This window comes from Triturus cristatus, chromosome 6 (genome assembly GCF_964204655.1).
Source record: "Triturus cristatus chromosome 6, aTriCri1.1, whole genome shotgun sequence".
Lineage (NCBI taxonomy): Eukaryota > Metazoa > Chordata > Amphibia > Caudata > Salamandridae > Triturus > Triturus cristatus.
Genome location: NC_140589.1, coordinates 1,191,039,414 through 1,191,066,852, shown reverse-complemented (window position 1 = coordinate 1,191,066,852; position 27,439 = coordinate 1,191,039,414). Strand labels below are relative to the sequence as shown.

Below are 27,439 nucleotides of genomic sequence, written 5' to 3'. Positions count from 1 at the left end.
CACCTTGGACACATGGGGGAGGGGTGGGGCAACCTTTGCTATCTTGGCCGATGTCCAATATAGGCGATTTAGGATAAAGAAGTAATTCTTTTTCAGATTAGCTGGTTTTACTTATTTGTATAGGAGCCTCAGGGAGTATTCCCACACTGCCTCTATATCACACTCAAGTGGAGCCCCATTCCAGAATGAATATTGTGGTAAGAACTCCTTCTTGTCTGCCTCCAAGAGCTTCTCATACCACTTAGAAATGTCCTTATTCTTAAGATTAACATCTTGGAGCGATAGCTCCAACTCTCAGTCACCACAGGTTTCTTTATTTTCGGACGTGAACCATGAAGTTAATTGAATATTATTAAACCTGGAAAAATCATTCCCAATTTTTGCTCTTAGGGCCTCCCAAGGGTGGATACCCCCCGGTGATATCAAGTCTGACCATTTCATAATGCCTGCTCTTCTAATTGGTATGCTCAAGCTATCTTTCAAGCATAATGGAGTCTCCGGAGGTTCCCAGATTGGGGCAAAGTCTGAATAATAACCTGGACCCTACCTACTCCTAACCTTATACCATAGATAGAGGGCAGACCAATATTTTTAGGTTTACTTTTTTGAAGTACCTGGGGGCACTGAATTTGTACAAAAAACCATCTCCACCTTCCTTCCAGGAAGGTGAAGATGCGACATATTGTTGTAAATATGTTGCACCCCTGTGCTTTGAAAGTGACTCAATGCAGTGCAGCCAAATGGCTTGCAGCACGCACTGAGTCACTTTCCTTCTAAATCTGCCCCATTGAGTTTTGATACAGTGTAAAAGCGCTCTTTATTATCTAAACACAAACAGGGCTATTGAAAAAAATAACTATACACCTGGGAGTAATTTACACATGCCATTTACTGTTATACTTTTGAATGACTTTGCTACTTTTGATGATTTACAAGTTTGAGTATAAAATTACTCCAGTGTAGACTTGCACATCTCCACCCCCTGAAAAAATGGATGGGGCCAAATTTACAAGTGTAAGTTACTACTACCATAAATAGAAACTAATAAGTTCAGCACAACACATGGTAAACTACTGATATTGCAACACTGTTCCATAGAACATAATAGAGGTAACAACTTAAAATAAAACCACATAGGAAATGAGGTTGAAGTAAATTACATCAATTAAAACAGTTAAACAAACAAATAAATATATATTAATGTTAAACAAATCTAACTTACTACATATTTATTAATTAAAATATTTTAATAAACTTTTTGAATTTAAAAACAAATGTGCCTTATTTGTATTAAAATATAATTAAAATACTTTAAATAGTATTAATGCATAATCATTTATTTTTACTTTAGGCGAGAATTGAGTTTTTGTAATGTAACGGCATAAAAATATTTTTATTTAATTTAATACGTTTTTAAATTAAAGTTAATTCAAAATGTACTTAGTGGTGCCATAGCATATTTTATGTTTCCTCTACATTTATGTTTTGTTCTTAACTTCCTGAGTGATTAGGAAATGTGTGCAACCACCATGTTACTGTGTGAAAATATACTACAAACAAAATAGATTTCCAATAGGAAAAGGTGCAAGCTTGCATTTTCTCCACTAGATGGATCATGTGGGCAGTTGGAGAGTAGCAGTCAGAACCTAGCTGCTACACAAGGACACACCTGTGTGTCTATGTAGCCCACAAAATCCAAATACCCAGCACTTTGGTCTGTAAAGCACCACCACTGCAGTGAGGGCAGAAAAGGAGTCAGCCCAGTACAGAATCGTCACACAGGCAAATAACAGAAGAACTACGGAAAGGCCACCAGAGGCCAGAGAATGACGAAGGAAGCAGGCGAGGAGACAAAGGACACAGTGCAGCCAATCACTTGATGGAAGGACACACCGTTTTGAATGTCTGTAAGTTCCACATATAGGCTCACCAGCGGCAGCTCCTTAAGGCGGAGAAGCATCGCCCCACTGCTCTCGCAGCAGTAAAAAGATGAAAAATATAATATTAACACACGTTATCATTTTATAATTTTAATTGTCCTCACTTATGTAAGCCAAGTCTACAGTGGGGCAGGCCGGGCTATCGTGTTCAACAGCTTCAGCAAGCAATAGGAGAAGTGGCACTGTTGCAAAGGCACATGCCGATTTGGCCAACCGTCTTAGGACGCCCAAACTGATAGGCGCACTTAGATATCTCAACCCAAGCTGTGCTGTACAGCCAGGTGGAGAACAGGCACAGGGTTGTAATCCCCTAGTGAACGCCAAACTATGGTGCTCAGACCAATCCCATTGCTGCTCTTATGCTAGGTAATGCCAGCATGAGAGCAGAGTCTGGATTGACGTCGGGGAGCCTGCGGACTGCCAAAAGTCAAGAAGCAGAGCCACAGAAGAGCACTAAGGCAGAAGATGGCAGGTACGCACTATTTTTAATATTCGTCTCTCCCGCCCTGCCCCCATGCTGCCTAACCACTTTAATGCCACAGCAAACGCCATTGCGAATCACTATCTTTTTTTAAGAAAACATACTGGCCACTTGTTTAGGTTTCTCTACTATGGAACAGCCAAGAGCAGGTGGTTGAAAAATAATTAATGGAAAAGAGCCAGGATTCTTTTTTAACATGGCAATTACTCCTCTGTTTGTTTTTAAAAATCATTCTAAAATGACCCAGCCAGCTCTCAAATATATTTAATTTTTTTTATGTGTTTGCTGTTTTAGGGATATGTTTCAGAAGGGAGAAAATACTGAATTGTACTGCTTTTCCTGTTATTTTTAGCAGCGTGGACTTAAAAAACACAGTTCATGCTAGCAAAAACCAAACTGGTGGCAACCATATCCATAGGAGTCCCACATGGTAGAACACAATGGACTTCAGTCACAAAAGTAATCTTACACTTTTGTGTAAGTTTATGATTGTTTGCTATTCAGTATTTTTGAAGTAGTATCGTTATGACTGAGGAGTATCCATACATAAAAAGATAGGTATTTCCTATCTTTTTATGACTCCACAGTCATGAAGATACTACTAGCAAAATACCTGTGTAAACAGCAAACAATCATAAACCTGCACAAAAGGGTAAGATTCCCTTTGAAAATCAAGCTCAAATTTCACAAACAACATTTTCTGTATGTATGTGTGTAACTGGCTAACCTATTAAGCTCTAACTTAGCCACAAAACAATATATCACTAAACAAGTTGGGAAAATACATAGAGTGCATGGACAATGATTGTAAGGCAAAAGAGTACGAGGAGCAAAGATCGGAGAGTGCGATGTGGAGGGGGCATTATATAAATTAAACTAGGTGGAAGGGGGGTTTAATTTCCATGGGTAGGGTAGAAGATTGGTTTTGTTTGGCTAAGGCGGTGCCAAATGAGCAGGGAAAGCTAGATAAACTAGGATGAAGTGAAGGCACTTGGTAAAGGGAATAAGGTTTAATGAAAAAGGTAAAGGTGAGAGGTGGGTTTACCAAGTGGAAAGGTAGAGGATGAGTGTAATTTGGCTGCAGTTGTCTCAAGAGTTAAAGGGACAAGGTGATGGACAATATGGGTTTACAAGGTGGAAGATAGGGGGTGAGTAGTTTTTCTACATTGGTAACTAGGGTGTGGGTAAGGTTGCAGGCAAAGAGTTGTCATCCAATGTGTTTGTTAGACCTGCCATATTTTGTGTCTTTTTGCTTTCTGATCTCCTGGCTTTGACTCCGTTTTTCTGGTTTAGTGTCTCTGCGCACATTCTCACTGCTGTTCAGAGTTAAAGTGCAAGTGCTCCTATTGTAAATTGTATTATGGTTTGGTGTTTCCATGACTGGTGTATTTGGTTTACCAGTAAGTCCCTAGTAAAGTGCACTGAGAGTGCCAGAGCCTGTAAATTAAATGCTGGTAGTGGGACAGCAGCACTGATTGTGCCACCCACAGGAACAGCCTCTCAAAGGGTTCTCAGGCCTTCCCCTGCAGTGTCTGCGCTCAGTTGTTACTGCCATCACAACTTGGCAAGTGCACCTAGCTGCCAAGCCCTTACCTTCCCTTTTATAACATGTGAGTCACCCATAAGGTAGGGCTAAGTTACCCCTATGGGCAGGGTGCAGAGTCATTGAAAGGTAGGACATGTCCTGGTGTGTGTGACATGTCCTGATAGTGAACTACAGAGTATTTTGTTTTTCACTGTTGAAAGGCCATCTGTCCCATGAGATAGAATGGGGAATACTTGGTAACATTTTACAAGTATATCTTCCCATTGGGACATGATAGAGAAATGGAGTTGAGTATGCCTGAACTCAGAATGTAGAAATGCATCTTTAAGTAAAGATGATTTTTATGTTCTGTTTTTGAAAATATCACTTTTAGAAAGTAGGCATTTCCTTGAATAGTCATCCTGTGTACCTCTGCTGGGTTGTGGTATTGGCTGTCTGGCTTTGGAGTGACAGGGGCTGGAGATGTGCAAGCTGGTCGAGGTGTGTCCTGCCTTTCCTGGATGAGTCAGGGCTGGGCTGAATAGACCTGGGCTGCATTTAGAGTAGTGGGAGGAGATTTTCTTTCACCTGAATGGGCCTGGTCTGCCTTGGACAATGCTGTCCCCACCTCCTGCTGAGAAGCTATGCCAGTGAGGACCAAATTGGTTTGGACTGAACACAGACATTCTCTGCACAAAAGAACAAAGAGAAATTCAGAATAAATATTGGGGCCCAGACCCCAGAGCTTTAGAACTCGCTGGAATCATGGAACCTGCCAAGAAGAAGGGCTGGAAGAACTGCCAGGAGGAGTACTGCCCCTCTCTGTGTTGTTTCTTTGTTGAATTGGCCTGCAGTCACAGCTTCTGCCTTGGACTGGATTGATCTTTGCTGAGTATCTCCAAGGGCTTGAAATAGAGCTTGCCTCCTGTTCACGAAGTCTCAGGGGCAGCAAAGACTTCACTTACCTCTGGAACCATGGGTTTTAAGTTGCCACAGAGGGAAAAGCAGCCAACACCGCTGCTGGCTCCGTGTCCTGAAGGCGCTGCAGAGGGCACAGCCGAACTGCGCACCACAACCCTAGTCTCACCAATGACGACTGCCGACGCCACTGAGTCGCTGCTTGTATCCCGACCTGTGGGCACTGCACTTCACAGAGCATCGCTTCACCCCTCCGCCCTGGTCTCAGAGACGACACTGCCCCCTGACCTCGACACCTGTGACCGCTCTTGAGTCTCACAACGCACCACCATGTCCCACACCGCAGTCTGGGCCGACCAACACCAGCTACCATGAACTGGCCCTGTTGCTTGCACCATGACCTGTCAGCACTGCAATGAGCATCGCCTCACTCCTCACAGCAGCCCTGATCTCATCGATGCTGCTGGATGATCGTCACCAAGCCACTGCCTGCACCACGACTTGAAGGTACCGCACACCGCTACGCTTCACATCGCAACCACGACGGTTGCCACGACCAGCCTGCACTGATGTGGTCGGCCAGAACCAAAGGTACTGTTTACGAGTCGGCTGACACTAATGCTGGCCCGCACCGACACAGTCATCTGGAACTGTTGGAGACTGTTGTTTTCAGCACCGCAGTAGCCCCAGACAGCTACCGGCTTCAAGACACTGCTTTTTTAAGGCATACTTGCAAAGTGGCTATTTTTGATTACTGTATGTTACTCTTTTATAGTTTTGGTCTTGTTTACACAGATAAATATTGGTTATTTTTCTAAAACTTGTGTGGTGTCCTCTTGTAGTATTTTCACTGTATCACTGTTGATTGTGTGCGAACGCGTTACACACTGCCTCTGAGATAAGCCTCACTGCTCATGCCAAGCCACCAAGGGAGTGAACAGGTGTTATTTTAGGAGGGTATCCCCCTTACCCTGACTAGAAGGAAGGATCCCTATTTGGACAAAGGGGCAAACCATTGCCAACTAAAGACCCCCTTTTCTAACAGTGTTAGAAGGGTCAGTGTAAACATTGAGGTGGTAGAGGGGAAGAGAGAGAACTCTTCAGCAGGTGCTTGTAACCCAGGAAAAACATGGACATGGTATATATTTGAGGAGAAGGGTATGAATTGTGCAGTCTCTGCAGGGTGTCAAGTCACTAGATTACTTGTCATAAGATGTTACACTGAAGAAAGGTGTTGACAGCTTTTCTCTGAATAGGAGGACAGATAGAATTTGGAAAATCTAGACAGTTAAGGCATTCTAGTCCCTCTGAGTTTAGCAGGAGAAATCTTAGATGTTGTCTTCCTCTTCTCTTACATCTTATGAAGCCTCGCACTGCTGCTGATACCTGTCTTGAATAGTGCTATGATTATCTTGAGCACTAGATATGGGTGGAGTGCTGGAGGTGACTGCCTTGAAGCTGATGATGCATGAGAGAAGGTAATATGGGATAATAGATGGAATTTGGGAAATTCCTTGAAAATTGAGTTAATACTATTTCATTTCCAAATATTTTTTATGAGACCTGCTGATATTTTAAGATGCTATTCAGTGGTGTTAGTTAAGGTTTGTAATGATGCTGAGAAGGGCAGATGAGGCAGAATAGCAGACTGAACAGAGATTCTAAAGTCGGCTTCAAACAGTAAGGATTTTAGTACGGCAGTCCACCTAATGCCCAACCTCCTTTGTTATTTGCCTGATATGAATCCTAAGGCTGAGGTTCGTATCGATGCAAGAGCTTGGCACTGTCAGCAAGATGGAGTGTAAAAACACAAAGTTTTACCTAGGCAAGCAGTTCCTAACCATGCTTGTTGTTGGTAAGGGGCAGGAATTCTATCTTGATGAGGTTCTTCCAGTGTTAGAACAAGGGTATCCAGGGGTGGATAGTCGCAACATAGTTCTTCTGCTGGTCCAGGTTGCTGGCAGATGAAACCTTCATTTAAAATCAGCTACATCTTAGGGAACATTTGATCTTCGTATCCGCTAAAAAAACCTGACAAGAGAAGAAAGTTTTGGGAGATACCACATTTTAGACGACTGGGATTAGACTAGGAGAAATTAATCTGGTCTGGAAAAACTCATCTGGACATTAGTTTAACTTTTTTTAGACTGGAAAAAGTAATAGGATATGTACCAACTTAAACAGACATTGTACCACTATTCAGCATTTCTTGTGAAATTACTCGATAGCTGTAATACGTAATTACTCATTTATAAGAACAAAAACATTTCAACAGCATTTCTAAAATACAGCCAACAAGAAAATATATCTCAGCACCATTGTCTTCTCTTGTAAATTGAACAAGAGTAAAATACACTGCGTCATATGGACGTAAAAGTATCTATTTTACAAATGTTTCTGTTTTTCAGACAGATACTTGGTAATATTGGTTGCTAAACAATTTCATATTGCTCAGAATTATGCCAAACAAATACAAATCCTTCAATATGCAACCAACATTTAATCAGATCAAACCAAGAAATTAGGCAATCCATGTTGATATTTGCAAATTAAAGGTCCTCCCACTTCAATCTGGCTTTTGGCCTGTGCTCACCATTGAAACTGTTCTTATAGTTTTGACAAATCATCAACCACTCTCGAGTCACAATACTTTCTTCTCTACTGAAGCTCTGACACGAGGAACTACCCATTACCTTTTTCAATCCCCCTTTCTATTGATCCTTCCGGTATGGCACTGTCTGAGTTTTGCATTTATCTTTGGAATCAACCGTACTTCTTGGGAGAACTCATCCTGTTCCTCTTACCCACTTCAGTTTAGCCTCCCACAGTCAGAGGAGCCCTAGGGCTTCCCTTTATTTCGTCTACGCTGATGACTCCTCTATTTATCCATTTCTGTTCCTTCAGCGCTGAACTGCATGGCAAGATGTGCAAATGCCTATCTTGCAGCGACTCCTGGATTACTTCCTGTTTCCTATTTCTTAAATTTCAGTCATACAAAAGCAGAATTTTTCTACTTTACTGCCTATTTTCCCACTGCCATTCACCTCTATGTCCATTGCTCATCTATGTGCTCACAAAGCTCTTCCCTATCCACGTGCCATTTTAGAGTCCGATTCACAAAAATTTACAGGAATTCATAAACATTCCTAAGATTATGACTGGGAATATGTTCCAGGTGCAGACTACCAGGTGTAAAGCTGGGAAGGTCATATGATCTTTCTAGCAGGGTGCTATATGAGGTTCTCGATAATTGAGCACTCCGCACAAGGGAAATAAGTTCCCATCTGCTAAAGCACATTTTTCGACGCATGGAAAACATTTTCATAGATAAAGCCCTTCCTCCAAACCTCAAGCAAAATATGGGATTGATCCATTCTCATTCCCACCCTAGAAGGATATTTATGCCAGACCTGTGCTGCAGTACTCTTCTGAACGTTTCCAGGATGGAAATGAGATTAATCAGACACTGGGAATGGCCACAAATGGAAGAGGCAAGGTGGCGTCTGCTGATGCAGACGTGTGAGCGGGCTGCTCCCAGGTGCTCAAACCCCCACATTAGACGGAGACGAAGGGAAACGAGGAAATAACTCGCCTGCACGGTATTCTGATGGTCACGGCCGCAGCAATTTCGGCGAGGCTGTGCCGCCTGCATCGTTGCTGCTGGTGGAGTTACGCCCAGAGCTGCCGCTGGTCTTCTACGTCGGTGTCTACACGCTACGGTGGCCACAGAGGGCTGGATAGGGTCGCGCTAGCAATGCCTCCCAACGCAGCGAGAGGGATGACTCGCCCTCATGTGGACAATGCCGGTACTGCACCAAAGAATGCTGCGAGCACAGTGAGCGGCTCTAAAACGCCAAACAAGGATCCTGTGGCAAATGAGGAAAACCGACGGAGGATGCAGGTAAGCGCACCATACCGCTACGATTTTCTGCCGGAAAAGCTAAAGATAAAGGGAAAAATTTGCAATCTCCCCAGGGCATGTCTCCTGCATGCAGGCCCCCTACCTCAGTCCCTTCGGATGGTGGTCCCAATGCCAACTCAGTGGGTGCCAATGATCCTGGCGTAGCTTTAAAAGGGGATACAAAAGATGACGATACAAGTCTGAAATCCTCATTGTAGGACATAGAATCTGGGTACTATTTCTTGACACTATCAGACCAGTCAAACTTATCAAGTGACGACCTTAAGTCTATACTTATGTCCTCAGCCATGACTGGTGCGCAGGATGACGGAGGTAGTGATTGCAGTAGTATACACCTAGAGGACTATGGTGATACATTTGATGGTAGTCTGCGAACAGTTCGTAAAAGACAAGATTTGAAAGGTGGTGCTAAACAAACGAACGGTGGCAATGGAAGTAATGTTCTACAGTGGGACTATTCTGGCTCAACTGATTTAAGCACTGAGAATGGCCACAGCCCGGGGACTGCTACTGAATTGCCAACTAATGTATCCGAGGACATATCACTAGCTCTGATCTTTCAAACCATGGTCACCCATAGAGAGGAGGCATGAGTAGAGAATCACAGAGTCCAAGGGTCATGTCATATATTATAGAACTCTGTGAGGAGCATAGCTAAGACCTGTACAGAGTTCACAACGAGATTTAATGAAGCAGAAGAATGAATCTCATGTCTTGAAGACGAATTGGTTGCACAGAAGGCTCTGACTGATTCTCTACGGTCTCTAAAAGATGATATGCAATGGAAACAAGCCGACATAGAAAATCGCACTCGAAGGAACAATCTTAGAGTCTTCCAAGTTCCAGAGGGGGTCGAAGGACAGGACCCTCGTAAATTCATCATTGACTTGTTTACGGAAGCCTTTCCTGAGCTGGGTAAATGGGATTGGGTGAGGGAAGTAGAGAGAGCCCATCGCTTCCCATTCAATCTCCGCCCAAGATCTGGACAAACTGTTGACAGACCCAGAGCGATTTTGATATCCTTTAACAGTTTTCTGGCTCAGGAAGATGTGTATTCGTTGGCACGCCCTGATAAAAGAAGGGCAGGGAAAGGGCTTGAGTTCTTTGTTAGGCCTGACTTTTGTCATCTAACTGTGGAAAGGCGCTGGCATTTACGCCAACTTATCGCACCATTTCAGGCCAAAGTGGCTCAAGACTTTCTATTAAACCCAGCTAAACTCAAAGTTCTTGTTAAAGATCAAACACAATTTTTTTCCTCTGAGGTATTGGACAAAGAGTTTTTACAATCTTTATAAAAGATGTTTAACTTGGGTAGCTGTAGTTAGAATTAATGCCAGGGTCAGAATCAAGATATAGATTTGTAACTGTCGGCTTTCTGTTTTTCTTATGGCTGTTTCTCCTTTTTTCTTCTTTCTATTTCTTTTTTGTATTATTTCACCCTATGTGAGATTGGGTAATCTAAATAGGATAATTGGCATTGGCAATATATATATGGTTTAAGAATGTTTTGAATTCTAACTTTTTCTCTATATTGTCATGGATGGTCCATATGGTGAGGGGTGTTTTGTTCTGTGGGGGTGATCATCTGGGTGGCAGGAGCTTGTCATCACAGGGTCCATTGGTCCCAAAGCTTTGTGGAAGTGTAGGGGTAGGGTATGGGGGGTGGGTGGGGTTGGGGGGGGTCAAGGGGTGTGGGTCGTTAAGGTGGGATATAATAAGGAAAATAACCCACAGTATTGGTAAAATTCTCATTTTAATAGATCTAGGTGCCGATCACGATCCGGTAAAAACCGGGTACGAACCGTCGGACGGAGCAAATTCTCCGTCCGACGCGTACCCGGTCGTCAAAATTTACAAACAAGGAATTACGATTCGCACGGAACACCATTTCCGTACGATTCGTAAAAAAAGCCCGACCGAACAAAATAAACCTACCAATGCGATCCGGGAAAGGGCCGACCTGACGTCGGGACGCTCGCAGCCTGCCATTCACGAACCAGGAATCACGATTCGCACCGACGTCATCCCGCACGGTGAATATTTTCCGGCTGCCAAAAACTGCCGGGAAATCAGGACGACGCGAACAAGGACCACCAGTACGCGACGGACAGACAGGACTCCGCGATCAAGGAGGACCAGTACGCGACGGACACACAGGACGACGCAAACAAGGAGGACCCGTACGCGACGGACAGACATGGACCCGAACCTTCGTGTCATCCCGGCCCTCATAGCAGTCCACCTCCTCTACAGGTTCCGACGCAGACGCCGCAGAAGGTCAGAACAACTAAGGGAGGGGGGAAAGTGGGGGGGCGTGGGGGTGGCAGGACCAGGGCAGGCCACAAAACCCCCACCAAAGTCACACACCACACATGCCCAGGACATACCTGACACCCATGCCCTGGTCACTACGAGGGGGTGGGGGCGTGTCCAGCTAAGCCAGCGACCGCCACAACGGAAGTCCGTCACCACGCGAACCGGCAACACAACCAGACCGGTACGTCCCGTACCCACGCCTCAAGAGCGTGGGTACGAGACGTACCACGCCCACACCCACGTCACCCCAACAATGGCGGGACGGATCATACCCACGTGGCAAAGGCCTGGGTACGGCCCGCACAAGCATCACATAGCGTGGGGATGGAGATGTACGGACCCTACCCCCACCCCCCTATGCATGGAGCGTACCCCCACCCCAACAGTGTAAGTACGACCCATACCCTCACCCTCGTATGCATGGAGCGTACCCCCACCCCAACCGCGTATGTACGTACCGTACCCCCACCCCAACAGTGTAAGTACGACCCGTACCCTCACCCTCGTATGCATGGAGCGTACCCCCACCCCAACAGTGTAAGTACGACCCGTACCCTCACCCTCGTATGCATGGAGCTTACCCCCACCCCAACAGTGTAAGTACGACCCGTACCCTCACCCGCGTATGCATGGAGCGTACCCCCACCCCAACAGTGTAAGTACGACCCGTACCCTCACCCTCGTATGCATGGAGCGTACCCCCACCCCAACAGTGTAAGTACGACCCGTACCCTCACCCTCGTATGCATGGAGCGTACCCCCACCCCAACCGCGTATGTACGTACCGTACCCCCACCCCAACAGTGTAAGTACGACCCGTACCCTCACCCTCATATGCATGGAGCGTACCCCCACCCCAACAGTGTAAGTACGACCCGTACCCTCACCCTCGTATGCATGGAGCTTACCCCCACCCCAACAGTGTAAGTACGACCCGTACCCTCACCCGCGTATGCATGGAGCGTACCCCCACCCCAACAGTGTAAGTACGACCCGTACCCTCACCCTCGTATGCATGGAGCGTACCCCCACCCCAACAGTGTAAGTACGACCCGTACCCTCACCCTCGTATGCATGGAGCGTACCCCCACCCCAACCGCGTATGTACGTACCGTACCCCCACCCCAACAGTGTAAGTACGACCCGTACCCTCACCCTCGTATGCATGGAGCGTACCCCCACCCCAACAGTGTAAGTACGACCCGTACCCTCACCCTCGTATGCATGGAGCGTACCCCCACCCCAACAGTGTAAGTACGACCCGTACCCTCATCCGCGTATGCATGGAGCGTACCCCCACCCCAACCGCGTATGTACGTACCGTACCCCCACCCCAACAGTGTAAGTACGACCCGTACCCTCACCCTCGTATGCATGGAGCGTACCCCCACCCCAACAGTGTAAGTACGACCCGTACCCTCACCCTCGTATGCATGGAGCGTACCCCCACCCCAACCGCGTATGTACGTACCGTACCCCCACCCCAACAGTGTAAGTACGACCCGTACCCTCACCCTCGTATGCATGGAGCGTACCCCCACCCCAACAGTGTAAGTACGACCCGTACCCTCACCCTCGTATGCATGGAGCGTACCCCCACCCCAACCGCGTATGTACGTACCGTACCCCCACCCCAACAGTGTAAGTACGACCCATACCCTCACCCTCGTATGCATGGAGCGTACCCCCACCCCAACAGTGTAAGTACGACCCGTACCCTCACCCTCGTATGCATGGAGCGTACCCCCACCCCAACAGTGTAAGTACGACCCGTACCCTCACCCGCGTATGCATGGAGCGTACCCCCACCCCAACAGTGTAAGTACGACCCATACCCTCACCCGCGTATGCATGGAGCGTACCCCCACCCCAACCGCGTATGTACATACCGTACCCCCACCCCAACAGTGTAAGTACGACCCGTACCCTCACCCTCATATGCATGGAGCGTACCCCCACCCCAACAGTGTAAGTACGACCCGTACCCTCACCCTCGTATGCATGGAGCGTACCCCCACCCCAACCGCGTATGTACGTACCGTACCCCCACCCCAACAGTGTAAGTATGACCCGTACCCTCACCCTCGTATGCATGGAGCGTACCCCCACCCCAACAGTGTAAGTACGACCCGTACCCTCACCCGCGTATGCATGGAGCGTACCCCCACCCCAACCGCGTATGTACGTACCGTACCCCCACCCCAACAGTGTAAGTACGACCCGTACCCTCACCTCGAATGCATGGAGCTCTGCGCTAAACATTGGGAACACCCTGCAGGGAAGATATCAGGGTACACAGAGGAAGGAATACACCCTGGGACAATTGCACCATGCAGTAACTGCTTACATGAACAAAGAAAGTTAGCTAACACCTTGTGATGGCACACAGATCCCAGGGTCCCCCCAATGAGCAGCACACTACTACATATCCCACACACCCAACACATAAACACCACCCAAAACCATGTAGCAGCCCCACCAACACCAATACCAGTATAGCAGTAGTGTTATAATGAAAAGAAAATTAAGCTTTATTCAGCATGAGCACAATGTCCGTGGATCGCAGGCAGTTCAATATTCACAAAGCCCATAGGGCAGTCAATGAGTCTCAGCTGGATGGGGGACACAGTGGGATGCGTGTCCCCTACCTTGCCTGCACAGTTACATGCCATCGTCTTCCACAGGGGTGAGGGCATCAGGGGGGGGGAAGCAACAGGCACTGCAGGGACATCAGGGCAAAGGGGAGGCGATGTGGGTGCAGGGATGGAGGACTCCACCACAGGGGGTGGGGCAGGGCCAAAGGCGGAGGCCAGGATGGCACTACACACCTTTGCAAGGTCCTCCAGGGATTCCCCTGCACCCGAAGGATCCACAGGCCCCAAGGAGGTGGGGGGTCAGAGGGATGGGTCGCAGCACCACCGGGGGAGGGTGTAGACAGGGGGGGAGAATCAACCACCCTGACCGAGGACTTCCTTGACCGCTTGCGGGGTGGTGTCACTGTGGGGCTCAGGGACAGAGCGGCCATGAAGGAGTACTTGGGGGAGATGTGGCCAGGAGAGCTGAGGGGAGGGGATTTGGAGGGAATGGACTGGGTGGAATGCGGACTCCCACTATGGCTGCGTGTCACACGTTTGCCCCCCGACCCAGTGGGTGTGCCTACCTCACCCTGTGTGTGCGTGTCAGGAGGAGTGCGGTGGACCTTCCCTGCTGGTGTGGTGCCTGTGTCTGTTGATGTGGGTGCATGCTGACGTCTGGGTGTACGTGGGACAGGCATGGGAGTGGGAAGTGTGGATGGGGCAGGGGTAGGTGGGGGGAGGTCGCGCTGCAGGAGACCCACTGCTGCAGTCAGTGTGGAGTCTATGGACCTCAGCAAGTTGCGTTGGTCAGCCTGCGATGAATGAATGCCCTCCAAGTATGCCTCGATGTTGAGGGTTTGCCCGTGGGCATGGAGGACATTAAGGATCGCAGCCTGACCAACCTGCAGTTGCCGCTGGATGTCCACAGACTCAGCATTGGCGGCAGCAGTGGAGACAGGGGCAGGGGGTGCGGTGCCTGGCATGAAGGAGACATGCGGTGACCGGGCACGCTGGGAAGGGACACGAGCAAGTGGGAGGCGGCTGATGGGAACTGAGGGGGCGGTGCGAGGTGTTGTTCCGCTGTCAGCTGCTGGTGCAGCCTCCGCCCACTCGGAGACATCCTCCTCGGACCTGTCAGCTTCGTATTCTGATGTGCCAGTCGACAGGTCCTCGGCCGCACTATCCTCCGCCTCTGTCCCACTCGATGTGCCAGCCCCGATGTCACGGCTGGCACTGGTGCTCGGTCCCTCCGCCTGGTCTGTGTCCATGTCTCCCTCTGTGTCCCCCGACGATGCTGTGGGCAGGGTGGAGAGACAGAAATTAATCAGACACCTGTACACATCTGTCACATGAGTCCAATCTACATAGGTAACATTGCATAGCCTGAAAAGGAAGATCCCTAACATCTACTAAACAAGGTACCGATGTAGGGCATGAAACACACAGTTGGTTGAGCCACCATGCCACTGAAATACCATGGAGAGCATGAGACAATAGCTAAAGACAGGAAACGGAGTCTGACATAGCACCCAGGCCCTGGGGACAATCCAGCACTGCATCTGCACCACACAGCGTTGGCGAAAATACCGATGACCAGGGACCATATCCATGAACTTGAGACACATGCTGCATAGGTAATGCTGAAAACGTGCACAACATGACTCGGTCACTGCACCTTGCGTGTGTGTCCAGACAAACATCACACACTGCCCAGACCCAGCAAGTAGAAATCTGGATTTGACATATAGGCTTTGCCCGCCCCAACCACCCCCTACACGAGGCAAATAGTTGAGACACAGGTGGCACCAACATCTCATAGTCTGGGTGATACACACAGGGGCAGGCAAAATGCAAGATTGGACGCCAAACAGCCAAGGTGCGCCTGTACAAATAATGAGGTACCAGTGCCCATCCTCAGATGAGTATAACAAGACACACAGGCACTAGCAACTGTGAGTATGAAGAAGGACATTCAGGTCAGGCTGCACAGTGGACACCTGTACAAAATAGCACGTCTATATACATGGTGCCAGGGGACAATGGCACAGAGCACAACCTACGCTGTAGACACTGAGAGTGTCCACGTTTATGATGACACATACAACACCGATGAAAAGGTGCCCCAGGGGACAGTAGTGGCCACGCAACTCCATGCTCCTGAATGGTAATGACTGCAACCCACGCCACCATCCCTGCACTATGCGTATCGCACACTCATGCACATCATGTCACAGGCCACTACATAGGACATGCGCGCTGTAAGGCATGACACATGAGAGACCAACTCCCATGTCTGGAGTCAGCATCAGTGCCAACTGACATGGAACCCACGTGCAGTGAACTTGACAGGGCACAGCCAAGGTCCCAAAACCTGTTACACCCCACCCCCACACATGATGCTACAGGCATAGTTCTCGTGGACAAAGCGCCAGCCTACATTACCTTGTGAAGGAGTGACTACACACAGACCAGGGAACACATTGCAAGGAGGGGAAGGGTGGCAGGGGCGCAGCGCTATACTGGGGCAAAATGGATCTGCACAGCACCTTTAAACCCTGGCAGTGAATTCATGCTACTGTGCCCTTACAAATGCCGGTGACACACAACAAACACACATGTACCTACCCCCTTCCGGCTGCTGCTTCGCCTGTAAGCGCCTATCCAAGTCTGGAAAGACCACCGGCAGCACACGCCTGTGGAGGTGGCTCAGGCGGCGGCGGCCGCGGTTCTTGTGGCTCTCAGGTGAGTCCTCCAGCAGGACCCGTGCAATCCTCCGTGTCCAGCACCGGATATCCTGCCAGCGTTTCCTCACCTGGGACAGGCTCCGCCTCCGACCATCCACACCCCTCACGGCACTGACGGCGGTCAGCCAGATCTGCTCCTTGGCAGTGGCGCCTACCTGTGAGGAAGAACAAGTGACACCACATCAATACACCAGCCACATGTCACAGAGAGACATTTGATAACAAATTAGCTGGTAACAACAAGGCATGTCATGCAGCCAACGCATTGCACCTTTGTCATAGGGACATGATCCTCTGGTGAGGGAAAAAGCAGTACGTGCCATAGTGGGTACACAGGTGGAATGATGGCAATGTCACAATCAATGATCAAGGCTCACACTGTGCATCACACCCACCCCTCCTGTCTCAGGGCACTGCTGGTAGTGATAGGCACACACCCCTCCTGTCTCAGGGCACTGCTGGGAGCACACTGTACCCACCCCTCCTGTCTCAGGGCACTGCTGGGAGCACTCTGTACCCACCCCTCCTGTCTCAGGGCACTGCTGTTAGTGATAGGCACACACCCCTCCTGTCTCAGGGCACTGCTGGGAGCACTCTGTACCCACCCCTCCTGTCTCAGGGCACTGCTGTTAGTGATAGGCACACACCCCTCCTGTCTCAGGGCACTGCTGGGAGCACTCTGTACCCACCCCTCCTGTCTCAGGGCACTGCTGGGAGCACTCTGTACCCACCCCTCCTGTCTCAGGGCACTGCTGTTAGTGATAGGCACACACCCCTCCTGTCTCAGGGCACTGCTGGGAGACATCAGGCATCCCCCCCACTGGGACCCCCCCCAACAGTACATGGCATGTGTGTCACACCAGGACACAATGCCAGAAGTCACAGTCACAACATAGGGACAGTCTGTGCCAGTGGCCTATGCACTCACCTGATACCCTGGTCGCCCATACAGCATGGGGTACTGTGGGAGGATCACATCCAGCAATGCCATGTTCTCCTCCAGGGTGAATGGCTGTGACCTCTCCACAGCCCTTGACATGGTTCCAGGGAATCAGTAGCAGCAGCTGGGTCGACGAATTCAAAGATGTGCAGGCAAGTACTCCCTCATGGGACCTGGCTGCCTTATATGTGCCTTTCTGCCCTGTCTCATGCACAGGAGTACAGATTAGTCAGAGTGATTAGTCATGTGATTAGGGGGAAGTATCACGGAGCCGCTGCTGTTCCTGGGCAGGTAACGCCGCCTGTAACGTGCAACGCACCTACCTGGTACCACTGTCGCCACCATCACAGAGCCTGCAGTCCTGGTCGCACCCGCCGCCGTGCTTTACATCTCGCGGCCGCGGAGCGGTGCGGACCACAAGTCCCAGCTCGCCCTGAGTCTCCGCCCACTGCCAGAATCCCGCGCCGGAGGAGCTACAAAAGAGGGCTGCTCCCACTGGGGAGCGGGGGAAGTATCACGGAGCCGCTGCTGTTCCTGGGCAGGTAACGCCGCCTGTAACGTGCAACGCACCTACCTGGTACCACTGTCGCCACCATCACAGAGCCTGCAGTCCTGGTCGCACCCGCCGCCGTGCTTTACATCTCTCGGCCGCGGAGCGGTGCGGACCACAAGTCCCAGCTCGCCCTGAGTCTCCGCCCACTGCCAGAATCCCACGCCGGAGGAGCTACAAAAGAGGGCTGCTCCCTCCGCCTCGCGGACGCGCGCGGGCGGCGCCGGGCTGAGCCCGGGCAGAGGGCAGGCCGTCTGTGGCCGTCCGGGGCAGGAGGAGGCAGGGCTGGGCCATCCCTCTGACATTGGACATCTGGACATCTGCCCCACATCAGGTACTGCTGTTGTTTCTCACATTCTTGCTCCATGAGTGTTGTTGTGGAGTCGGTTAGTGGTAGGGTACATTGGCTGTAATCTGGATCTTATTACAATCTTTGTGCCTGCTTGTAACTTTTTGGTCTCTGATAACCGTCATGCAAGAGTAGAGATATTATCTGTTCTAAGATCCCGTGAGAGTTAATCCGCGCATTATTTCCCGGAGTAGCCTGGGTCTAGGCTGTGAGACCTTGCAGGCAGCAAGTCAGTAGTTAAAGCTGACATTTAATCCCGGCCCATATCCTATTATGTCTGGCTCTAAGAAAGACAAGGTGGTCACGGGGGCTGGTTCCATGAATAATTTTCTTGTTAAAATGGTGACCAAAATCAACGATGATAGAAGGGCTTCTTTGGGTAAAGCAGACGCTCTAGATTACGCCCTCCCTCCAGCTAGAGCTGCTACACTGGAGGATTTCCAAGAAGGCGAAAGAAGCGTGGTCTGCACGTTAGGCGAACAAAACGCTACCGAGCCAATAAGTACTACAGTAGCTTCCATCCACCGGGAGCCTGATATTGTAATGATGAATCCTACAATGCTTGATACGCTACGCTCTGACTCTGAGGAAGAGGCAGAAGTAATGGAAGAAATTAGGGGAAAGAGACCTTTTAGATCATGCAGAAGGCAGCAAAGCAAGAAGGGGGGTAAGACTGTTCACAGGAGAAGAGGGGAAAATCACCTGCCAGATAGCTACATCTCCCCCCAAATCCAATCCAAATGTAGAGATCATAAAGAAACCCAGTATTACACTGAGCCCAGAGCAGTTTGGTTTGTTAATTAAACGTATAGAGGCGGCTGTCGACCTAAAACTTAAGGCTTCCATTGACTGTCTCACAGTCAAATTGGACACCGCAAATGCGGAGCTTAAAAGATTAGGAGGTCTACTGGACCAACAGTTGGCTAAACTTTCTCAGGTGAATCCCTTACCCCCTCAAATTAGTTTAGCAAGCCCCGAAGTCTTGGGAACAAGTGCCACAATAGCCCCCAACCCACCTTCTTTGATCCCTCCGGCTAGTTGCCCAGTTAACAACCCTACTGTTCCCCCAGCCATCCATCTCCCACCAGCCATCCATCCCCCACCAGTAGATTTGGATGCTGATCAGGCTGGGCGCTTTCAGAGACCTGGCCCCCTATATAACACTAATGCCGCACAAGGTAGGCGCATCAATACTATTAATTTGCCCCCGGATTGCGCCCCTTATGTCATCGTACTTGCAAATGTTCCGTCGTTTTGCTCAGGTAACTCTGAGCCGCAAGAGGAAGCGCATGATTCTCTTAAAAACAAAGTGGTGGCCTGGTTGGGTGCCAAATGTGGTTTCCCTTCTAAACATGCTGGAGATATTATTACGACGAGGAGAGTAAACTGGATTGGCCCATCAACGAAATCATGTAGAGGGGATTGCGTGGTTGTGAACTTTAAATACCCACAACATGTGGCCACAGTCCTCCTACGGGCAGCATCCCTGTTGGAGGACAGTAACAGTATCCAAGTCCGTCCGCTTGGGTATTTCTACAACCAGGCCAACTTTCCCTCCTTGCCCAGACTAAGATCAAATCCATTCACCCCGGTGGGGTCCAGCTGGGCTCATCAAAGTTTGTTGCAGGGCCGTGATAACCCTAGTACATTTGGTCCCCCCATTACAACATATAATAGATTTAATGTGCTCTCAGGCCTCGACCTCTGTGATTGACGGGGTGAGGGAGAGGGTACAGAGGACACCGCCGTAGCGGCCCCAACACCAGCGGTCCTTGTACCTTCTTCTGAGGCGGTCAAGAACAGTTCACCAGAGATTATTATCGCCAATGGGGACACGGTTAGACTGTTATCTTGGAACATTGCTGGGTTGCGGGCCAAGAAGGGAGACCCCAATTGGGAAAACTTTGTAAAGCGCTACGATATCATCGCCTTGCAAGAGACTTGGGATTTGGAGTGTGATTACTGGTTAGATGGCTTCACATCCTTCTTTGTCCCTGCTTTGCCTTCTCCAGCCGGACGGAATAAAGGAGGTCTCATGATGCTGGTTTCGGTGAATTTAAAAGGCAAATTGATTCCGATAGACTGCGCCTCCCATAATTTTATTATTCTGGAGTTAACTTTAGAGGATGGTGGTAAACTACTTCTGGTTAACTGTTATAGTGCTCCTAATAGCAATCCAGAATCCATGCATTTTAATTGGTTATCTGATTTTTTAATTCTCTACGGAGACAAGCATTCCACTCTGTATCGATTCATTTTAATGGGTGATTTTAATGTTCATTTGTGCTCACATTGTGTTTTGGTGGAATCAGACGGGCCAGACAGCGTTTCCCCCCCTCATTTCGAACACACACAGAAGGGTCGGGCACTTGAACATGTATTGCAGGAAAATGAGCTATTTGAACCTGAATTTTATGATAATAGTACACGGGTTGCCACCTACACGGGAAGGGCTAGCGATTCGATAATTGATTTTATCTTTGTCTCGAGATGTTTCCTTAATTATGTGATTTCATATAATGCAATTGCTATGCCTATGAGTGATCATAATCCTGTTGGATTGGTGTTAACAAATAGTGCCTTCTTGTCGAAATCTGTTGTGCTCCATCGGACTATATTGCCTGTAAAGGAAAGGGATCAGGGGAGAAGACTTAAATGGGAGACGGTTGTACCGGAAAAATTTTTCTTAACTGTATCCAACTCAGTCGCGGAAGAGTTAATTGTGTGTGCCACTCCGTCAGCTGGGCACAATGATATTATATCTTCCTTTGAAGATATTTGCCGGTTTGTGTCTAGCAGTCTCTCAGCCAAAGGGCAGGGGGCCAAACAAAAGCCGGCTAAAGGCTGGTTTGATAATAATTGCAGTAAAGCTCATAACCGCCTTAAAAAAGCACTCAATACTCGCCCAAGGGATAAGGAGCTTGTGGCGCGATTAAGAAAGGATTATAACACGGCCACTACTTTGCGTAAAAATGAATTAAAAAGCAAAGCTTGGGAGGACTTAAGGGATAAAGCCACTCTAAAAAATAGCGCTGAGTTTTGGACAATAATACATTCCCCATTACTCACAGGTGTTCAAAACTCAGTACAGGAATTAAATATTCCAGAGGAGGATTGGCTATGCCATTTCGAAAAAATTTATGATAGTAACAGGGAGCCGGACTCTTTCACAATCCCTGCAAATGAGTGCCCCACGGAGCCTGTGAGATTTGAAACCAGCGAGGTACTTAGAGCCATAGAGGAGACAGCAGGTCGTAAGGCCCCGGGCCCTGATGGAGTGCCAGCGGACATGTTCAGGGCAAATCCGCTGTTTTGGGCAAATATTTTAACCAGAGTTTTTAATGCTGCTGCAATAGTGGGTTTCCCCCAGTCCTGGTCTTTAGCTACAATCGTCCCAATATTCAAAAAAGGGCAGAGAGGAGATCCAAAATGCTATAGACCAATATCGCTTTTGGACTCCTCGGTAAAAATTTTAGGTAAGGCTGTCCTGGCGAGGATTTCTGCATGGGCTAAGGGGAATAACATCTTGTCCGAGGCACAATTTGGCTTTAGGTCAGGGAGGAGTACTGAGGATCAATGCCTCAACCTCCACCTCATACTGTCCAAATACACCAGAGCAAAAGGGGGCAGCTTATTTCTTGGTTTCATGGACCTGTCCACAGCTTTTGATCTTGTTAATAGATCTAAGCTGTGGGCAATGCTGCTGGAGATGGGCCTCGATAGTTCCTTGGTACACTTTCTGGCGGAGCTCCACAAAGATCTGAGGGCCCGCATCAGAATGACCACTGACGGAAAGTGTACCGAGAGCTTCAGATCCACTAGAGGGGTCCGTCAGGGATGCATCCTGGTGCCAATGTTGTTCACGCTTTACGTGAACTCTTTGGAGGGCTACCTAACGTCTGCTACAAAGGATTTCCCGAGCATGGGGGGTGCACCAATTCCGGTGCTCCTCTATGCCGATGACGCGGTACTTATAGCTAGGACCCCAGTTGCCCTACAAAAGCTACTTGACTCCTTTGGCAACTTTATGTCTAGTCTCGACCTGGTGATTAACAAAAGTTAATCTCATACCATGTCAGTAGGATGTGGTAAGCGTAAAGAAAAAACCTTTTTTTGTGATGGAGAGGTGATTACTAGTGTCAAAGTCTTTACCTATCTGGGTGTGATTTTTGACCAAAGGGGAACCTGGAAACCGCAGCTAACATCTAAAATGAATGTGGTTAGAAGTTCATATGCTGCAATTTTGGGGTTTGCTAAGAGATTAGGGGGGAAACCTATGGAGGCTATTATGGCCGTCTATAAAGCTAAGACAATCGCAATTGCTAGATATGGTGCAGCTGTCTGGGGTTACGTTAATTCTATAGATATCCAGACTGAGGAAAATAAATTTCTTCGCTCATTGCTGGGTCTACCCCAGTCAACTGCTACCTACTCAGTACATCTTGAGTTGGGGATGGGATACATCCTAGACATAATCAATCTAGCTCCACTCTTGATGTGGATAAAGCTTTGGCCTAACCCAAACCTTAGCCTTAATCATCGGATCATCAAAGATTGTCTCCAACTTGATCACAGGAGGGATATTCAGTGGCTGTCTTACATTGAAACCACGACAGCACTTCTGGGACGCCCTGAAATTTTTAGTAGACCTGAAGCCCTGTGTAAAGCTGACTTGCCGTGGGTGAAAACAAATTTTCTGAGAATACGCATGGCCGAGCGTGAAGCTCATGATCTATGTAAACCCTCTGTGAGGGCCCATGTTCTGATAACTCCATCTTGTGTGCTGGCTCCCTACTTAACAATGGTAACCAATCCTTTTCATAGATGGCTCTTATCCAAATTTCGGTTTAATCAAACTTATACGGTACTGTGGGATGAGAAAGACTGGTGCAAGCTTGAGGATTCGTCTCCATGCAAATGCGATGGTTTCTCTATTCAGGATAATGCCCACTTTTTGTTTTTTTGTTCCTTCTATCATGAACCTCGTACTAGATATTTAAAATCTATTTTGAAGGACCTGGGTTTTATCCAGTATAAGCCTGCATTGTTATATTTACAGATGTTGCTTTCCCCAATAATTATGTACTGTACTGCTAGTTTTTTGGCCGCATCTGTTAGATGCAAGAGACTAAGGCTAAGATTGGAAGAACAATAGAAATTTGTATCCATCATTATTGCACAGTTGAGTGCAGTTGTAATGTATTTTATGTAAATAATGCCTTTTTATTCTGCTTTTTAAATTTATCAATTGTTTAATACTGTTTTAGATGAATTCTATGATATTTGCTGTAGAATACTTTTATGATTTTAATTAATCGAATAAAGTGGAACTTGACTTGACTTGACTAGTCACTCACATTTGCATCCTATGTTTCCACCAATCCCTTCAAACCTAGCAGTCTGTGTGTACTCTATCGGTTTCATTCTCCTGCATGATGTCAGCTCCACAAACACATTGCAACAAAGTATTTTTATTCCAACTGACTTCTGCTGGTCACCTTCCAGAAGAAATTCGAATTTTGAACTTGGTCTCCATGACAACCAGCATGCATGTAGGCCTTAATACTTGTCCCTCATGTGTCCCCTATGTAGTTTTGAGCTCCACACACAGGTACGGTGCGTTCCAGGGCCCTAGGGCACCCCAAATGCATTGCAACGGCCCGTACACGCGTGACTACGTTCACTATCAGTATGGGTGGCCTCGCGTATGCGTACTCGTAGTGGTACGGGCCGTACACACGCCTGTACGCTCCCTATCACTACGAGTACGCATACGCGAGGCCACCCATACTGATAGGGAGCGTACAGGCGTGTGTACGCTCCCTATCAGTATGGGTGGCCTCGCGTATGCGTACTCGTAGTGGTACGGGCCGTACACACGCCTGTACGCTCCCTATCACTACGAGTACGCATACGCGAGGCCACCCATACTGATAGGGAGCGTACACACGCCTGTACGCTCCCTATCACTACGAGTACGCATACGCGAGCCCACCCATACTGATAGGGAGCGTACACACGCCTGTACGCTCCCTATCACTACGAGTACGCATACGCGAGGCCACCCAAACTGATAGGGAGCGTACACACGCCTGTACGCTCCCTATCAGTATGGGTGGCCTCGCGTATGCGTACTCGTAGTGGTACGGGCCGTACACACGCCTGTACGCTCCCTATCACTACGAGTACGCATACGCGAGGCCACCCATACTGATAGGGAGCGTACACACGCCTGTACGCTCCCTATCAGTATGGGTGGCCTCGCGTATGCGTACTCGTAGTGGTACGGGCCGTACACATGCCTGTACGCTCGCCATCACGATGGGTACACATACGGCAGCACTCCCATAGTGATATGGGAACGTACACAGGCCCTCTTTGAAGCAGTACAGCGGTATTCACACATCACAGTGGTGACAGGCGGCACACAGGTAGGGATAGGGCGGACATACTTGTCCATGGATGGACATACTTGTCCATTAATTGACATCGAGGCATCGTCTGTGCATCACTACATGTGTGGGGCACAGGTGTGAAGGCCTGTGATGTGGAACATTACTCCTGAGTCGAGAAGGCACCAGATGTATGATGAGATGTGTACAGATGTACTGTGTGATGGTGCGATGTGTGCCAGGCATGCCCTTGACTCCTTTGACATGTGTGCATGTCGTACTGCGCACTTGGGGTGAGCGTCACTGGCATGGCACGGACACCAACACACGGAAGTGTCCCCTGATGCCCGGTACAGGGGTTATGACACCTGACTTGTCACTACCCACGGTGCACAATGTGACTATGTCATGTATGTGTGGGGGCTTCCCATCAGGTTGATGTTGGAGCACCCTCAAAAGCTGCAGCTGTTGCAGCAACCAACATGTGTCTGTGTGTAGATTGTCATTGCACACTGTTCCGCACACCATGCCACATGTGGTATCGGATGTGAGGTGCACATGTATGCATGGGACACGGAGTAGCGTGACAAGGACATGTCAGCATCCTCACAAGGTATGTGTGGTGAGTCATGACATGTGCACCTTCATGGCAAGGTGTGTGGGCTGGCCTAGTGTAATGTCATGTGACCTGTGGCTCCAGTGTTCCGCTACCAATCTCTGCAATCGGCATCCTACTGCTGCTGATGTGTGGGCGTATGTCACTCCTGTGTTGCGTCTGGCTGTTCACTTGCACTGGGACACAGCTATTCCCATGGCGTGGCATGGGGAGGTTCTCAATCTCCGTGTGTAGCTGGGTCTTTGAAGGAGTGTCACCTTGCATCCATACGTGTCCTGGCCATGTAGCACATACCTGACTCCCTATGTAGCATGTGTGTATTGCCAGATTAACATGTGCTCAGTACACATGAGTTGTTGTCGTAGTGCACTCACTCTTCGTTGTCACTTCCAAATTACTGCAGAGCGCCGCCTCTTGCCCGAAGAATTCCAGACTTGGCTGCCATGCAGGAGAATGACAGCATCCGGCTCTACCGCTTCACCCAACCGTTGATTCTGGAGTTGACGGCGAGACTGGCACCACACCTGCAACCGCAGCACAGGTATCCCACGGCACTGACACCCCAGCTGAAGGTAATGGCTGCCCTACATTTTCTTGCCACGGGTACCTTTCAAAATACCATAGCTCATGTTGGTGGCATGTCCCAGAGCACGTTCAGTGGTGTGCTGCATGATTTCTTAGAGGCCATGTTGATTCACCTGGATGACTTCATCAAGTTCCCAACCCCTGAACAGATGACTGAGGTCAAGCGTGGATTCTATGCCCTGGGAGGGATGCCCCATGTCATTGGGTCCATAGATGGGACACATGTAGCTTTGGTACCACCACACGCACGGGAGGTGGCGTACCGCAATCGGAAGCACTACCACTCCATCAATGCCCTTGTGGTGTGTCTGTCCAACATGGTGATTTCACATGTCTGTGCTCGTTTTCCAGGATCAGCACACGATGCCTACATCATGAGGCGTAGCGGGATGCCTGATATGATGATGCAGCTGCGCAACGAACGGGCATGTGTTGTTGGTGGGTACAGTCTGTCTGTCCTGTATTCAGTATAGCCTACCAGCACGACCGCTTCACCACTTCTAACGATGACCATGTGCTTTCCATGTAGGGGACGCTGGCTATCCCAACATGCCTTGGCTGCTCACACCTCTCCGCAACCCCATCACGCCGGCCCAGCTCCGCTACAACACCGCCCATGGCCGGACAAGGCGAGTGATAGAGAGGACGTTTGGCATGCTGAAGAGCCGATTCAGGTGCCTCCACAAGACCGGCGGCGCACTCCCATATGCCCCGGCGAAGGTCTGCAAGATCTTCATGGTCTGCTGCATGCTGCACAACATGGCAGTTGAAAGAGCAGTGCCACTCATCCTGAATCAACATGACGAGGACCATCCACCCGTGGAGGACGAAGGGCTTGGCAATGGGGCTAGTGATGTGGAGGATGTGGAGCCGCAAGAGGACATCCGGACTCGGCTCATACGCGACTTCTTTGCATAGTGGTGAGTACCTGTGTCTGAGTGTGCACGCATTGGTCCCCGTGTGGCATGCGTTGTGATGTGTGTCTCCACCTGCATGTATGGCACGTGAGTCAGAGGTGTGTGTGGGTGTGTCACTGGAGTGATGGTGCCAGTGATGGTTGTACTTCCTCAGTCATAATTGTGACCTAGCATGTTGTCATCCATACATGTGTCGAGTAAATGCACATGGAAGTGGCTGTGCTTTTTGTGGCTGACTTCTTGTGTGTCTCTCTTCCCCAGGTACCTGCGCATGCCGTCTGCTGGTTGCATTGTTGTGGCACTGCTATTCCTCATGGACATGACATCGTGGGCTGACTCAGCGTTACAGGCACGGACACGTTTGGAAGTCTCCATGGGGTATGGGATGCATCTGGGGTGTATTGGGTGTGGCAGTTGTTCACGATGTGTGCACACTGCCCCTGTCGGTGTTTGGTTCCTCTGCAGCCATGTCGCATCCCCATGGGACACGACATGCAGCTGTGTACACCTGAATAGATGGTCTGCCTGGTTGACAGTCATCAGTGATGGGATAGGGGATTGTGATGATGGCATCAATGTGTGTGACACTGCCCTCGGACACATTCGGTTAGCATTGGCTTGACATGGTGTGGGACTTCGACATCCGCGGATCTATGGTGTATGGCAGG

The 27,439-nt window shown here is 49.0% G+C and overlaps 1 long non-coding RNA gene across 1 annotated transcript in view; it reads right to left on the bottom strand.

Moving 5' to 3' along the window:
• LOC146821163 (uncharacterized) overlaps nucleotides 1-6,882 on the bottom strand; it is a 184,632-nt gene extending 177,750 nt beyond the window's left edge. Inside the window, exon 1 of the long non-coding RNA XR_014962667.1 lies at nucleotides 6,686-6,882. This is a non-coding gene — a long non-coding RNA (uncharacterized LOC146821163). The remainder of the gene's footprint in view (nucleotides 1-6,685) is intronic.
• Between the last annotated feature and the right edge of the window lie 20,557 nt (nucleotides 6,883-27,439).